Consider the following 5,876-nt stretch of genomic DNA (forward strand, 5'->3'; position numbering starts at 1 on the left):
GCCTGATCTGGAAACTGCAAACACATGGTTGTTTCTAATAAAGGATATGTAAAGAATTTTTCATAGAGTACCCTGGGCATAATGTTGACACTAGAGCCAAAGTCACAGAGTGCTTCTGGGAAGTCCACCATGCCGATGGAGATCGGGATGACAGGGCGTCCTGGATCGCCTCTCTTGACCGGCAGAAGGTCAGTAGTTACTTCAGTGATGGGGTTACTCCAGTAGTTACATGCATCAAACATGTCTACAAGATTTACAGATTCTAATCCTTCTAGTTTTGATGGTATACCGGGGTTAGTAGCAGGAACAGCAGCAGCTATTTGATTTAACTGAGATTCAATCATTTTATTAAAGCTAATTTGATTCTTGATGGCAGTAGAGAAATTATCCATTCTATTATTTATATTTTCTAGCATTTTATCATTAGATGCCAATTTCTTAGATAGGTTATCCATTAGCTTTCCTTGATTAGACACTAACTCTCTCAGAGGTGGAAAGTTATTATTATTGTAAGAATTGTTAGCTTGATAATTACCAGAGTAGTTAGGCCTTTGTTGATTCCAACCTTGATTTTGTTGAGGACGTTTGTAGTAGTAGTAGTTGTTGTTATTGTTGATGTAGTTCACATCCTCAAGCATCTCAGGGTAGTGATTGCCTGAGTGTCCGGTATCTCCACACTCCACACAAGTCATGTGACTGTCGTAGACGTGCATGACTTCTTTCTTGTCTCTAGCTCTATCATCGAGCTTCTTCATGAGTAGGTCTAGCTTAGCAGACAACATGTCTACCTCCTTGAGCTGATGCATACCTCCACCTCTCTTGCATGCCTGGGTCCTTTCTTCATTCTAGCCTTGGTTGGACGTCATCTTCTCCACAAGAGCTGTGGCTTGTGGTATGGTGAGTGATAGGAATGCTCCTCCAGCTGCAGCGTCCATGGTCTCTCGGGCACTATTGCGGAGCCCATGATAAAATGTCTGCATCAGTAACCAGCTCTCCATTCTATGATGGGGACATTCTAGGATGTAATCTTGGAAGCGCTCCCATGCTTCTGGAACAGATTCATCATGTTGTTGCTGAAAACTTATAATTTAACCATGGAGAACTTTGGTCTTGCCCATGGGAAAGAACTTAGCCAGAAAGTTCATGGAGTAGAGTGCCCACGTAATATTCTTCTCCTTTGTAGCGTAGAACCACTGCTTTGCTCTCCCAACTGTGAGAATGGGAAAAGGCGAAGTAGTATAGCATCTCTGGGGACTCCTGATATGGTGAAGGTGCTATCTCCAGGAAGTGTTGGAGATGAGCACTAGCATCTTCGTGTGCCTTCCCACAGAACTGGTTGGATTGCACCATGTTGATAAGTCCAGGCTTTAGCTCAAAGTTGACGTCGATCTCTGCAGCAGGTCCAGTACGGATGTTGTCCGTAGTGGGAGCTGAGAACTCACGGATCGATTTGTTCGCTATGGCATCGAATTCTGAAGACAAGTTCTGGGTGAAACTTCGGTGATCTTCTTGATTGGATGAAGCTTCATACTGAAGTGCTGATGATCTCTTCTTGAGCTTGGCTCTTGTTTTTCTGAATAATGCTTCGGGATTGTCAACAAAATTTCCTGGAAGATGTCTTCTATTCATACATTACCCTGCATAAAATAAAATAGAAAAATATCGGGATAAAACTGTATGAGAGAATTGATAATCTCCATCATATTAGTGATGCGAATGATGACTCGAAATTCCATATTCATTCCTGATTAGTAATCAACCTTCCCTGGCAACGGCGCTAAAAATGCTTGTTGGGCATTCTTAACGTCACTACCAAAAGCAGACTTAATTTTCTAATTCTAATAACGGCGCCAAAAATGTCAAACCTATCCCTCATGCCACTTAAGCCAAGTTGTCATCCCCGGCATGACATGTTAGACGCGGTATTGAAATATGCAATTGCTCTTCTAAATAAATAATAAATGAGATCTGCAAGCATACAGATTAATACCGATGTAGCATTTTAACCGGGAAGTATTCCAGGTATCGTTATTTATATTTTTACCACTGGGAAGGGATTTCTAATCATCAATACTGATTATGGAATGGAATATAGACTTGAGTATCTATCATTGCCAGTATAATTGAGAGCATTAATCTATCTCTTTCATACAGGGTGTTGACGGTTCTTAAGTATCAATTTTAATTATCATATAAACAAGAGAAAGGACCAATATGCAACCATCACCTAGAATTAGGGTTTGATCTGACAGAATTCCACGAGTTTTGTTGTTTATCTATTTCTGCAGGCGGTTATCAGGAAATAAGGAAGAAAGGCCCACATGTCAGGATTACATAGAGATATCAACGCACCGCGCAATTTTACATCATCTAGAAGACTCCAGAAGCCACGAGACCGAAGCGGAGGCCAAACTGGGCCAGGCCCAGGGCGCCCGCCCTGGTAGCCTGGGCGCCCGCCCCCCTGCTGGAGCCAAATCAGGACTCGTTCGCTCGGGATATTCCACCGACCTATGGGATCAAGAAAAACATAGTACCACCTCGGCTATTGACCCAAAAACGCATAGAAGAGGAGGACTATATAAGCGAGGCCCCCTGGCCCCTGGAGAAGACATGAAGAAATTATCATAGAGACTGAGGGGTGCCCTCGAAGGAAAACCTCTTCTCTAATTAATATTTCTTTTTAGGCTTAGCAATCAATGTAAGGTAGAAATAGATCTTCTAGTTTCTACTAGATTGAGAGAGATAGAGTGGAGGTGTAGAGTGGAGGAAGCCCGGCTTGTCGGTGTCTACTCCAAGCTTGTACCTGCGGGATCAAGTTCTCCTAACCCGAAGCTTGCTCCTAGGATTCTTCAGTAATTCGACTTCTAAATTCTAGTAAGTTCTTGTTTTATTGTTCTTATGGTTTATGAGTTTACTTTAATCTCTTCGCGTAGAGTTTAGAGTAATCATTGCTGGCGTAAACGTGGTGTTTAGGCTGGGGTACTCATAGATATTCCCTGACTAGCTAGACCGTGGTAGTAGTGAGGAACGTGACATTTCCGAGCTACCTTTGTAGATCACATCTCGTTAGCAGGAAGGATAGGGTTTATAGGTGCGGGTCGAACATCCTTTGTGTTGTCTAGATTCCGTTAGTCTCCGCATTAGAACAGTAGATCACCCTTACCAAGGTTAGAAGGAGACTACGGTTGCAGTCTTCTCTATTTATCACTCACATCGAAAGACATTCTTTGTGCCTAAAGGTTAGTAGTAATAGACCGGTTAGTCAGATGCACTCTTTCTCCTAGTGGTAAAAAAATAAATACGATACTCTAGATAATTTCCCGGGTGAAGTGCTCACCGGTATCCGTGCGCTTGCGGATCAATTCCTTATTGCGTTCCCAAATATCAACAAGCATTTCTGGCGCCGTTGCCGGGGAGAAAGACGGTTGCTGAGATAACCTGTGTCTTGCTATTAGCTTGTATCTATACTTTTATCTTTTCTTATCTTTTATTCTTTATTTATTTTTCTTTACTCTTATCTTATGGAAAATCAAAATTCTAAATCGATCCATGAGTCTGCAATCCCTTTAGCAACTAACCTTTTACCATGGGAATCATCACAGCCTATCTAAACATCCCAGTATAAGTTAAGTTCTAGGTTGATTGTCATGATTCAAAACTTATCTTTTTCGGGAAAGGAAGACGAAAACCCTTACCTTCATATTAGAGATTTTGAGCAAACTTGTGATTGTCTTCGCATTGAAGGCATTTCTGATAAGACTTTACGTTGGAAGCTTTTTCCTTTTTCTTTAAGGGGAGAAGCTAGACAATGGTACAGTCAGAAGGTAAGTCAACAACAAGGTGAATGGGGAGTTTTACGAGCCAACTTTTGTCTAGATTTCTATTCCCTTGACCGTATAGCCGACCTTAGACTCGAAGTCCTATCTTTTAAACAAAAAGATAATGAAACTTTGGGAAAATCCTGGAAACGTTTTTCTAATCTTTTAGAATCTGGTCCAAACCTTAATCTTGAAGACCCTGTTCTTTCATTTCATTTTTTCCGAGGTCTTCATAAAAATCACAAACAAATGCTACACACAATGTCTAGAGGTTCTTTCTTTCGCATCCCTGCTGATGAAGCTAGAGTGATCCTAGATAGAATCCTAGAAGCTGAGACGGATAATACCCTTCATGATGAAACCTACGAAGCCGAAGTAGACACTCTGCCAAATTCTTCATCTACTTTAGCTATCCCAAGTTCTGAGCCACAAGAGGAAGAAATTCCACTACCGGACTTCATGCTGGATATAGAATCCGATCTTTTTGCCGATTTTGGAAATATTTCAAACTACCATTCTATTGATAAACCCCAAAACGGCCAGTTTAGCATTTATTTACCAAGTGAATATCAATTGAGAGAGCTTATCTCAGTAATGAGTAGCGAATGGTTGGAGGAATCAGAGCTTTCTTCTGATGTGATCCGATTGGACACACCCTCTATAACTATACGCTGTGCTTATAATTCTGATCGATTTAATGCTCTCTATAATCCTGTTGTGGGGATCAACATTATGTCTGAATCCTTTGCACTTAAATTATTTAAAAATCTTATCTTAACCCCCACAACAAAGGTCATAAAGGAATCTTCGGGACGATTAGTCCCCAGTCTTGGAATTATTAATGTCCTACCTCTTACGGTAGAAGGCTCCATGGTTCATTCGAACTTCTATATCTTTGATACATGGGACTTTGACCTGTTAATAGGACAACCTTTTAGAAGACTCCTTTATGAAGGTCATACTGGAAAGCTACACATTTCTTTTGGAAAAACTTTTCAATTCCCAATGATAATTTCACACTCCTTAAATAATAAGGCCGAGCCATATCTTTTGCCTGATCCTATGGAGGAGGTAAAGGCTGCATCTCTGGAGCTTTTAGATGAACCAGACTTAGAAGACGAAACTCCTTTCTTCACAGAAGAAGAAGACGAACCTTCTGAGCCTGAACCCTTAGATGAGTTTGCAGAAACACCTAGACCTCCTATAGAGCTCAAGACTTTACCACCCGGTCTTACCTATGCTTTCCTAAACAATAATCCAGAGTTCCCTGTGATCATTAGCGATAAACTCACTCAGGATCAAACTCTGCGATTAATGACCATTCTTGAGAAACATCACTCAGTTTTTGGCTACTCACTTCAAGATCTTACAGGAATCAGTCCTATGATTTGTACCCATCGTATTCCAACAGATCCTTCTCTTACACCCTCTCGAGAACCCCAACGTAGACTTAACAACACTATGAGAGAGGTAGTTAAAAAGGAAGTTATAAAGTTGCTGCATGCAGGGATTATATATCCTGTGCCGCACAGTGAGTGGGTAAGCCCAGTGCAAGTTGTGCCTAAAAAGGGAGGCATGACGGTTATTATGAATGAAAAGAACGAGCTAATTCCGCAGCGCACCGTCACAGGATGGCGGATGTGCATAGATTATAGAAAACTAAACAAAGCCACGAGAAAGGATCACTTTCCTTTACATTTTATAGATGAGATGCTAGAGCGGTTAGCAAACCATTCGTTCTTCTGTTTCTTAGATGGATATTCAGGGTATCATCAAATCCCGATCCATCCCGATGATCAAAGCAAAACCACTTTTACATGCCCTTATGGAACTTATGCTTACCGTAGAATGTCTTTTGGGTTATGTAATGCACCAGCTTCTTTTCAAAGATGCATGATGTCTATATTTTCTGATATGATTGAAGAGATTATGGAAGTTTTCATGGATGACTTCTCTGTTTATGGAAAAACTTTTGATAGTTGTCTTGAAAACTTAGACAAGGTTTTGCAAAGATGTGAAGAAAAGCACTTAATCCTTAATTGGGAAAAATGTCATTTT

The sequence above is a fragment of the Sorghum bicolor genome, chromosome 8, assembly GCF_000003195.3.
Source record: "Sorghum bicolor cultivar BTx623 chromosome 8, Sorghum_bicolor_NCBIv3, whole genome shotgun sequence".
In the NCBI taxonomy this organism is placed as follows: Eukaryota; Viridiplantae; Streptophyta; class Magnoliopsida; order Poales; family Poaceae; genus Sorghum; species Sorghum bicolor.